Below are 11826 nucleotides of genomic sequence, written 5' to 3'. Positions count from 1 at the left end.
ATTCTTTCAGCGAACCATTTCGCACGTTTTCGTGGCTGGGCTTTCTCCGCTTAGGGCACTCGAGTTGCGGGGCGCGTTCGTCGCGGAATATCAACTATATAGCTCTTGAGAGGCAACCACGTGCATGCGATTTTCAAGCGACAGCGACAGGCTGATCCTATAGAGCCTCTCTCTAGTGGAAAAACTGAGCGAAAAAAGTGGCTATCGCAAAGCCATCGCCATGGTGCTACGACTCATTCTTGTAACTTTAAAAGTATTAGTGACGTTTCGTGTGTCGGTTCTTGTTCTTGCTTCTCCGTTCTTCGTTGTAACGTGAAGTCTCTCGTGTGATGATCGGCAGTGATGATCAAATGCAGACAGGAAGCGATGTAGACCACATCGATAACGACTGTCTATAGCTAAACGTTTACATGTAAATACATTACAGATACGTAATATTAATTATTAATATTAATAGTAATTACAATAATATTAATAATTACGTAATATTAATAGTAATTACAACTTCAACAATAGCGCAAGCAATGTGTCGCGCTCTTTGGTTAGAGCCCAGACTACTGTACGGAGCCTCACTGATCTATCGGCAATCCTGATTTCAGCCCAGACTGAGGGACAGGGTATCATCTGGGTATCAGGGTATCAAGTGCATCATCTGGGTAACAGGGTATCAAGAGGGTATCATCTGGGTAACAGGGTATCAAGTGCTACAGGCTGCTACAGGCTGCGCCTGTAGCACTTGGAATACACCAGCCAGGCACGTGTCAACGCTGTAAAAGGGTGGCGCGCCGGTCGACAGTTCCTGCTATCAGCGCGTTACGTCACCGAAAACTACATAAGGACGCTACGGGCTCTTCCACTTGGCAGTGGCGACGACGTGCCGTCAGCATCGTCTAATCATTCTGTAATTTTACTGCAGGTCAGTTCCTTTAACCACATTATTTTTAACGCTTTTGATGTGCTCGTGATCGTCGCTACTGCCAAAATTCAACTTTATTTTCTTGAGTGTGTGGCGACACACTGCGCACAAACCGGCGCAGCCTCCGCCTCGCCACTTGTTAGCCCGGCGTGACACGGCTGCATGGTGCACCACGCCTCCGATAAGGGACAGCGCCACCGCAGCGTCTTGACGGTGGCTATAAACCCAAGCCAGGGCTAGGTCAGCTGGTATACCCCAAGGAGGTTATAAAAAAACTTCTGGAGTGGAGATGCCGCGCCGCGGCTGACGCCGGCGACCGCCATATTGCTCCGGGCAGAAAACGCAGCTGCGCCGCTTGGGCCCTTGCGGTAGTTCGGCAGTTGCGGCATTTATAGTGCTTAGTTACGGTCTGCTGAGCGGTAGTTCTGCGTTTGTAAGGGAACATCCAAGCTCTGCTGAACGGGATGGTGAACGCCTGCGTCGCACGAATCGTGCGAAGCAAAAGTCAGGAGTAACGTTTCACGTGTATATGTAGCGCGAAAAAGCCTTCAATCGCTCGACCATTGCTGTGCACTATCTCCGTCGAGGAGCGCTGTTGTACATGAAATCTACTTTAAATTGACTAATATAGGCTGAAACAAGCTTTTTTCTGCGTACGTATGTTTGTGCGACAGGTTCCCTAAAGAGAAAGCGCTGCGTGACGCATGGCAGCCCGCTATTCGCAGAGATGGCTGGGCGCCTAAAGATTCGGATGTTCTTTGCTCGGTGCACTTTGAAGAGGGTTGTTTTGACAGGTCTGGTCAAACGACAAGGCTGCGACAGGGCAGCACTCCAACCATTTTTCTAATGTTCTCCGCACATCCGCATAAAAAAGCGAGTTTGTAAGAAATGCTTGCTGTTCGTATATATTTCCGGTGTGCTTGCATATGAGATTCCGCATGTCGAGAGGAATTATTTACTACTTATTTATATAAAATGATACAGCTCACAGACCTGGCGGAGGTCGTAGCTGCGTCTCACAAGTTGACTGTTTATAAGCGTGGCACGCAACTGTTTCGCATCAAAACAAGAAAATAACTGACCTAACTGTCAAAGAAAGAGTATTGCCAGTCACATATCGTGTGTGTAACAACACGATATGTGCCTGGAGCAACAGTTCTTGTGCAGCTATAGGTATCCTATCTCGGCGTAATTTAACTTAGGCTGGATCGCGAATATTACTGTTTTCGGAGATCAAGTTGCTGTTGCATGCCATCGTGTAAAGCTCTATACAAATCAGAGTTCATACAAATTCGTATATTGCGGACTCACGATCTTTACAATATTTAAAAGCCATTATTCGTAGTTACTGAACCGTGCGCCTTAAGAAGTGACATTATCAGCATGCCTTTAATTTTGGGCATTGGTGCATTTTTTTGTTTTTGCGCAGCCGAAAAATTTGTTTGTTTTGATGTGTTTGCATTTTATGTATGAGCTGTTTGGCATTGTTTTCCTATAGTATACACTGTGATGCACCAGGTATTTATGCAATATTTTATTCATTTTTTTCACCATGTTGTTTTATGCTTATTTTTATCAAAATAGCCAGGACATAATAAAAATTTATTTACCACTTTACTGATTTCACCTTGTACTTCGTGTCACTTCGGTAATGTGGCAAGCTGATGCGCATGAAACGCGTTACAGCTTCAGCCCACGTATTCTTGCGTTAACAACTGCCTTGTGCATTTGTCCTTAGCCTGACATGACAAAGATTACTGGGGATTCCTGATGATACAACTAGGCGACAAGAAAGCCCTAGCGTCGCTAACTCAATGATACGACGGCCGATTTCCACTTCTTGTACGGAGTCTTCGTCACTTTATTTCGTCACAATTCTTTCAGTAAAAAGTCACTCTAAATTCGCCTAATTCACCTCTCTGTGCAAGCATTATCGCCTCAGTTCAATCGCGTAATAACTTTTAGAATGTTAAATGTGGCTTTCCCATCATCATCAACTAGCCCAGCACCGCGTGTTCTTCCCATCATTACCTTTCGTGTATCTCATATCACCCAACTAAACCCCTTTAATCCACGATTATTTATTCCTAATTCAACATTATTACTGTCACAACACACTTCATTCACCTATCTATATTCATTGTTACTGCAGTTCACATGCTTAATTAATATTGTATACTTAATAGTGGTATTGCGCGCGCTATCACCTCTTATCCTAAGAGGATCATTTCGTGTCAACAGCACGGTTTTGAAACGGCCTTCAGACGGACACCCCACCATGAGGTATGCATAAAAGGCTGTCGCATTAAAAAAAAAAACATCTGCGCTAAATAAATCATAGTAATTCTCCCGCTTTCATCATAAAACGCCGCCACGAAATCGCACTGGTTACGCTACCAGCGCGCCAGCAGCGCTCGTTCTTGCCTGGAGCAAGATGGCCGCCAACCGGTTTTCCAGGCTTCAGCCGGTCGCATGGGCGCGCATAGGGGCGTGCGTCTAAATGTCGTACAAAAATCCCTCACGTGACTCGATCCTAGGCACCTAGGGACACGATCATTTAGGGACTTTTGAGAAGGCGCGATGGTGGCGCCAAGTGACGACGGCGTGAGATGGCGTGTTCGTTCTCAGCGTGATCGTTCTCTGGCCCGCGCCGACCGCGCGTTGTTCAACATTGCGTGTGTGATTGTGCTTGCGTTGCTTGTGTATTGGTTGTAGGTTCTGTGTTAGTTGGCGGAAAGCCGTGAGTAGTGCTTGTGTGGCAGTGCGGCTGTGGCCTCGGTGAGCTCTGGCAATACAGGACTTGCGTTGTGTGATCCGTGTTCCTTGACAATGCGGAGGTGGTGACGATTGAAATGTCGAAGTGGCGTAGCGCCTCGGCAGTGCAGTTCAGCGAACCGCGTCCGCCTTTGCATAACGGACGTCGAGGGATGGGCTGCTCCCTACAAGTAATAAAAATGTGACTGCGTCGACCGCCCACGGTTCAGCGCTGAATGTGTGGTTCAAGTACTGTGCTTGAAACGAATGGCGCAGCTGTGGTGGCAGAACGCCATGAGGCCTCAGTTTGTGCTCTTTGCTTGAAACGAGTGGTGCAGCTGTGGTGGCAGTCTGGCAGACCGCCATGAAATCCGTGCTGTGCAGACGCTCGAAATATCCAATTCACGTCGGCGTCTTGGCAACGGCCAGTTCGCGAACCGGCGCCCTGGAGCGGCGCCTCTGTGCCCGCCCTATTCGGTAGCGTCGACGCAATAACATTTAATTAACCAGTCCTTGCTTGACAGACGCCGATGGCGAAGGTGCTGCGATATGCTGCCGGCCAGCTTTGCAGTTTTTCTCACATTAAAAGCATGTAGCATATATACATGCCTAGCATGTGTTATAAGACAATGTCTACCATGAGAAGATTGTCAGGAGTGCCCCAGTACTGCTCCCAATCTGGCATTCCACGCTTTGCATGCCCTCAGTAAGCATGATGACAATATGGGCCCATTTTCTTCAAAGTGAGCTGCTATTCTGTTTGCAAAATGGGGAGGCTAGCTAAGCTGGTTTGTTCTTTGTGTTTTGTCAATTTGATGAGAAATTCTTGGCAATGTTCTTTTAAGGTGCTTTTAAAAAAAATAAGCCTACTAAAAAACTGCACCATTGGCAGTGTTCTTTGGTGGTGACAGAAAGGTGAAACTGCAGACGAACAAATTGGTCATGCCCGCATTTTTGGAAAACTTAAGAGCGATATCGGCACCCACAACCATACAACTGTGATTGAGCCATGGATGGCCACATGCTTTCTGCACAAATTATAGGCCCTTACGCAACATCAGTGAAGAGCCAACAGGCCAACGTACTGTGTTCCCTTTGACCTAGGCAGTCTACAGTTCATTGTTGTCGCAACAGCTGATCGCCCCGCAAGTTCACAGCCTGTGCCTTCTGCTGCTACTACGGTCAACTCGTCACCCATGCACAACACTTCTAGTTGCCCTAGTGGTAGTGCCGTTGCTTCTAAATATTGAGTAACCACACATTGTAGGCTACAAGGGCATTGTTGCACTGCATCTCATCTCCATGTGTGTTGTGTTGCTTTTGCATACATGTCCTTGTTTGATAAGTGCTCTGAATTTTTTTCACTACTGCAATGTCTTGACTGCACTGTGGCAGTGTTGTATGCACTATCGATTAACCTCCATATACACAAGTGCTTTGATCATCAATCTTCAAAAAAATACGACCTTCATGCTGCTCCTTCCTTCACAAGAAAGCTTGCATATCAAACATTATTCTTGCCCCAACTAGAATTGGCAGGTTCAATTTGGTCACCTCATCAGACATATCTAATCCGCATTCTTGAGTATAGCCAAAACTGTGCTGCACGTTTAATCACCAGGGATTGCAACCAATATTTGAGCGTATCTAACATTACGTTGTCATTGTCACTACCATCCTTGGAATCATGCTGGAATGTAGTGTTGCTTTGTCTGCTACATAAAATCATTCATAGTGAGCTCTCATCCACCTTGCCTCTTGTTTGTCCATCCCACACATCTAGATGCTTGCACAATCGCCTTAGCGTCCAGCACATTTTTGGTCGAACTAATGCCTTTGACTTATCTGCTTTGCCACGTGCCATTAGGCATTGGAATTGTCTTCTCGATAACATTGCTGACATTAACAATACTATAACCTTCAGACAAAAAATCAGTATGTTTGGGTAGTTTCAAGTGTTTCTATTTTCTATTTCTGGCGTATGTAACTTTTTTTATGTAATTATGCAATCGTACTATTCACTGTATAACCCAGCTTTCTAATGGTAGACTTTTACTTCACGATTTTATATTTTCTGTTCTTTTCAATTTATCGCGTTGATCTTGTGTCGCTGTTTATATTTCTAACGTTGTATAACTTTTTCGCTCCTTTGTTATGTGATGCCCTCCCCCCTCCACGCAATACTCCTTTGGAGCCTGTGACGTAGATGAATACATAAAGCAGATGGCAGTACTGTTTCTTGTGAAATCAAAATTGTGTATATTGTTGTGGTTTTACCAATAGAAGCTCTAAATTGTAAATTGTTCTCCTGCATTGCCGGCAACGTATCCGTAACAGGCCAGTTGTGTATATTGCCTAGAATTACCGTTCTTAGACCCTGAAAAGTGTGGAATATCCTATCTTCCTGTCTGTCCGGGTCTTTATCCATTTTTCTGTAAACTTGGGTCACTGGGTGATCCATGGTATAAGGGGTAGAGAGCACTGGGGCTGTTGTGCTGAGGACACCCAGTTTGAAACAAAAATAGGTCACGAGGTATGGGCCGGGCCGCTCATCAATGACAAAAAAAAATTTCTTAGGTGCTGGGCAGATTCGAATCGAATGTCAAGCACCGACTTAGCGGCAGCCCTGCTAACAGGCGTAGCATGTCCAGAGGGACTCGTGAGAGAGGAGCCCGGCTCACACATGACTGATCTCTGTGGTGGCAATACAATGTCTCTACATTGTTTCAATGCTATCGTATTAGCATCGGCATCATCGTGAAATGGGTTGTGCCAGAATTTTTCTTTCTAAATTTATTCGCCTGTACCTATGTGCCACAGCTGAGCTTCTATCTCAACATTAGTCGATCTCAACTGAAGTAATGTATATATAGCCTTAGCTATAATTTCTAATGAGCATGACTGATTCTCACCAAGAGTAACACCGGCTTCAATTCCTTCACAATCTGCACATGCATTATCAAATATGTTATAGTGAAGTGAGTCTGCCACAACTGAGGATCGAACATGTTTTCAGTTTCAAGCAAACCATGCCAATCAATTTCATGACAGTGGCATTACAGAATTCACAGGCATTCAATTGCACAATGCATGCTTATAGGCAATTTTATATTCAGTTCATGGCAGTTGCCATCTTGGGCTGTCGTAATCTAAATTTTGTGCATAGTGACGTCAAGTTTACTTAATCCTGGGACGCTAAAAACACCTGTGCACTGACTCTAGGTTGTTACAGCCAGAAAAATGGGTATGTGAGCAGCCATGGTGAGGGCACCCCAAAGCTCCAGTAAATAGGGTGCCTGCATGTGCTCCCCCCTCCCCCCCCCTTTCACCATTCAGTGCAGAGTAGGGACAACTGCGTCATTTGCAACTGAACAGAAGTTACAAATAAAGAGTTTCATAGAAAAATTTATTTTTCGTTAATTGTACATAATGACGGGAGTCTGCAGTCAGGCATTCCACTCACTAAGGCACATGGAAACAAAACAGGAAAACAAAAATGAGTAGCTCATGAAAAATTAAGCCCTCGAACATGCAATATACATCCATCACCTGTGCACCATCAGCCCGATTACAACTTTTCTATTACTGTGCAAATATAGCTGTAGCCATTTGCCTTTGCACACTCTTCTTTCAGTGGTTTATGGGTTCAATTCATTAGATATCTTTAGTGGCACACCTAATTTCTTTTTTGAGAAGCTCAATCACCACATACCTGTGATGCTTTGTTTCCCAAGCACCAAATAATGCCAGCAACCTCATCACGTTATCATGGCAATCTCTTAAAAGTCACAATTTTATTTGGTCATTTTGACAAGATTGCCAAGCTGATTAAACATGAATTGCACTGAATCCTATATAATCTCAACTCTTTCCTTGATCGGCACCAGTATATCAAGCTTTAAGTTGACAACTTGAAGCATCACTTTAATATTCTTCACAATAGGTAGGTTATCTTTATGTTTGCTTGGATTGTTACACATTTTTGATGGCAAGCGCCATAACACTTCCAGATTTTGCGAGAACTTTCATTTTTCAACTTCTATTTCATCAGTGACTCCACCACACCTACCGGTGTGATAGTTTTCTTTGCATACAAGGAGTATGTTATACTTTCACAAGCATCATCCAAATGTGGTTCACGTTCAAGGCATTCACCAGACATGGTAAAGCAACATTTGGTGGCAGTTGCAGCAAATAGAGCAATGCAACAGTCAGAAAAGCAACCAACCTGCGATTGTACAGCAAAATCCCATTTTTGCAGCTACTCTGACGCCATTGCTGTAATATAATATGTAGAAAACATACAGCCTAAGCTAATGATCAAAGAACTGCTCAGTGACAACAGAAAGTCAGACATGTGATCAAACAACCGCTCAGTGATCCACAGATCCAGACGTGATGCTGCAGCAACTGTGGAATTCCTTTAACGTGTTTTCACAGTACACCCATGTGCACAAGAAATCTAACACTATAGGGTATACCATTTGGGCAGCTGCTTTGGTGCTGCTACCACTGCCAAAGTCCTGCACCCCTCGTCAGTCAATGGGCACTAAAAGTACTGGATTTGCATGTAAGTAACACGACCACAAATATGATGCAACGAGCGGCTTTTGGTCTCTCCTAAAGAAAAATTTATTGTGATTATATGTGTCACAAACCCGAATATAATGCGAGGCGCGTCCTGAGGCTGGAAATTTCAAGGAAAAAAAGGCAATATCCGTGAAAGTGAGCCATCAGGTATAGGGTTCTACATTGAGCTTATTCCAATGACAAAATTCAGTGAGGCACCTGACACAGCCACCAACTCCACACCCCCTCACCACACATTCGTGCTGATCCCCAACCCACACGATGGACTCCCATGTCTCATGTGAGCAGTGAGTGATAATCCTAACAACATACAGCTTGTTTGAAAGCAGAAACATAAGGGTTCTGCAAACGCCACATTCGAGTTGAGGCTATATTCACAGCATAGCTGCAGTGCACGCTTGCTTGCTGTAGAGACTACCATCATAATAAACATGCACGGCATTCTTGACATTGTAGCATCGCCTCAGCGGGTTAAGATATGTTTTGTTGCCCTTTTTGCACAAAAGCACGCGTCTCAATTGTGCGAAATTAGGGCACCACAGCTGCACCACTCGTTTCAAGCACAGTACTCAAACCACACATTCAGCGCTGAACCGTGGGCGGTCGACGCAGTCACATTTTTCTGACTTTTAGAGAGCAGCACAACCCTCGACGTCCGTTATGCAAAGGCGGACACGGCGACGCCACATCGCGGTTCGCTGAACTGCGCTGCCGAGGCGCTACGCCACTTCGAAATTTCAATCGTCACCTCCGCATTGTCAAGGAACACGGATCACACAACGCAGGTTCTGTATTGCCAGAGCTCACCGAGGCCAAAGCCGCACTGCCACACAAGCACTACTCACGGCTTTCCGCCAACTAACACAGAACCTACAACCAATACACAGGCAACGCAAGCACAATCACACACGCAATGTTGAACAACGCGCGGTCGGCGCGGGCCAGAGAACGATCACGCGGAGAACGAACACGCCATCCCATGCCGTCGTCACTTGGCGCCACCATCGCGCCTTCTCAAAAGCCCCTAAATGAGCGTGTCCCTAGGTGCCTAGGATCGAGTCACGTGAGGGATTTTTGTACGACATTTTTAGGCGTGCGTCTAAATGTCGTACAAAAATCCCTCACGTGACCAGATCCTAGGCACCTAGGGACACGATCATTTAGGGACTTTTGAGAAGGCGCGATGGTGGCGCCAAGTGACGACGGCATGGGATGGCGTGTTCGTTCTCGGCGTGATCGTTCTCTGGCCCGCCAGGGCTCTCACACTCTCAAGTTCAACAAATGGCCACAGAGGGCGAAAAAATCGACCGCGCGGGCGCGGCTAATAAACCAAGCCTAGTGCGTTTTCAAAAAAATTGCCCCAGTGAGTTCCGTCGTCTCCCGCTAGAGGCGCCGTAGTAAGCGCAATTTCAACCTACAAACTTACTCCCACGCTTATCGAAGTGTTATTTTATGACAAAGAGTACATATTTATTATTCCTAATTATACATCCTACTTTTTAGTAGTAACACTATTGTTTTTTTGTCATTATAGAGGCAAAATAACGTTCATCATCATCGACGTCCCACGTGACCTCTCGCCTGGATTTAAAATTTTTACCGGTATTTTCGGGACACGGCAAGCACGGATTTATTGGTCGGTGCACTTATGCTGGTTGCTTATTTGTGCTAAAACCACTTTATTACGCTTCGACACCTCGCGTTGTTTAACTTCGGGTGAAGTGACGTGTTTGCGAGCTGAGATGTAAGCCCGAAAGCTATGTTTTGATCGTGAACCATGCGGAACAAGTATGCATCGAAACGGGAGCCGGATTCTGCTGCGACTGAGGATGGCCATACCGGTGAGTCGTTTAACATTGCTGCTTGAATCGTTATTTAATACTCGTCTCGTTAATTCACAGGCGGAGACAAGTTAACGAACTAAATCCTGCATTACATATGGGTAGTCGGGACCCTACGTTGCCGTTTCTGAAATAAACCTGTAGTTGCGAGAGCGTCGTCATACACACAATCACGAAAGAAGGAGAGCGATATCGAAACGCGCAGCACGTTTCTCATCTCGTTGTAGCCGTGGCCTTGGGCGACCGAGTAGCCCTATCAATGTTTTTTTTTTTTCAAGTCCGCCGGCAACTTCTTTCGTCCACAAAACCGATTAACCCTTTGGTAAACTAAAGTGAAAGTACTGAAATGTATGAAACAATTACACGCATAATAATTAACCCATATTTCGTACTTGTTGGTTCCAAGTGTTCTTGCTGTTAAGTTTGGTTTACCTTAGGGCATTTATTTTTGCAGTAGTGGAGCGGTGCATCGCGGTCATGCAGAAAAAGAATGCATCAGTTGTAATACATGAAATTCATGTCTTTCATGCGTTTGCTTGTGGAACCATAAGTGTGAGCTCTTCTAGTGTATAAATGAGCGCAAAAATGTTCTCGTTTGTGATCCTAATAATACTTCAGGTGTTCAAACGCATTGTAGATAGGCAGACATCAATTTTATGGACAGTATCGAATCCCGGCCACGGCGGCCGCATTTCGATGGGGGCGAAATGCGAAAACACTCGTGTACTTAGATTTAGGTGCACGTTAAAGAACCCCGGGTGGTCCAAATTTCCGGAGTCCCCCACTACGGCGTGCCTCATAATCAGAACTGGTTTTGGCACGTAAAACCCCATAATTTAATTAATTGATTTAATTAATTAGGACCAATATTTGGTTATTTAACATGCTGCTTAAGCTCCCTAGAACAAACAGTGTACATTTACATGTGTTGTGCGGTCAGAAACCATTACAATATATTATATATATATATATATATATATATATATATATATATATATATATATATATATATATATCACAGCTTTTTGCATTTCATATTGTGAAATTGTGTTTTCAATTTTGATGCAGTCAAAATTTCTCTTCCAGACATGAAGTAAAGAGGACGGCACAGTGTAAAGCAACACACTACACACACTAAGGAGAAGCTACTGCCTGCTACAACCAGGTCATCGTGTGGACTTTTGCTGCTACTACAAGGTAAACAACACCGGGTTCAGAAATAAATATGCTTGATATACGCTGCATTGGCTTGCTAGTCTTGAAATACATTGTCATTTGTTTGTAGCAGATGATATGAATGTTTCTTCATATTTATGGTGCAGCATAATGGATTCAAACATAGAAAGCACTACACGAGTTTGGGTAACCTCTGCTGTATCTCATGGGTTACTGTTCTGCCCCAACAGAGTCTGCACCAAGCACATCTTGGCACTCATCACAGGAGCCCTGATATATCTACACCAACAGGAAGGAGCTGGAGCCGAACTCACAAGGCTCTTACACCACGAACAAAGAAGCGGATCCAGAAGTATTTGAATGAGATACCAAGTCTACGTAGGACTGTATCAAGACTGAAAAGCGCCTCAGCCATCATTCCACCAGCACGCATATTGGCAGAGTCATCCAGGTACCTCAACAAAAGAAATTTTTCGTGTTCAGATGCACCTGCAACCTCTGAACAAGCATGGACGATGCTGGCCAAAAGAGTTCCATCAGTTTGCCCTT

Source organism: Dermacentor silvarum, chromosome 3 (genome assembly GCF_013339745.2).
Source record: "Dermacentor silvarum isolate Dsil-2018 chromosome 3, BIME_Dsil_1.4, whole genome shotgun sequence".
NCBI lineage: Eukaryota > Metazoa > Arthropoda > Arachnida > Ixodida > Ixodidae > Dermacentor > Dermacentor silvarum.
The sequence above is the reverse complement of the archived record's forward strand: the minus strand, read 5'-3'. Positions refer to the sequence as shown.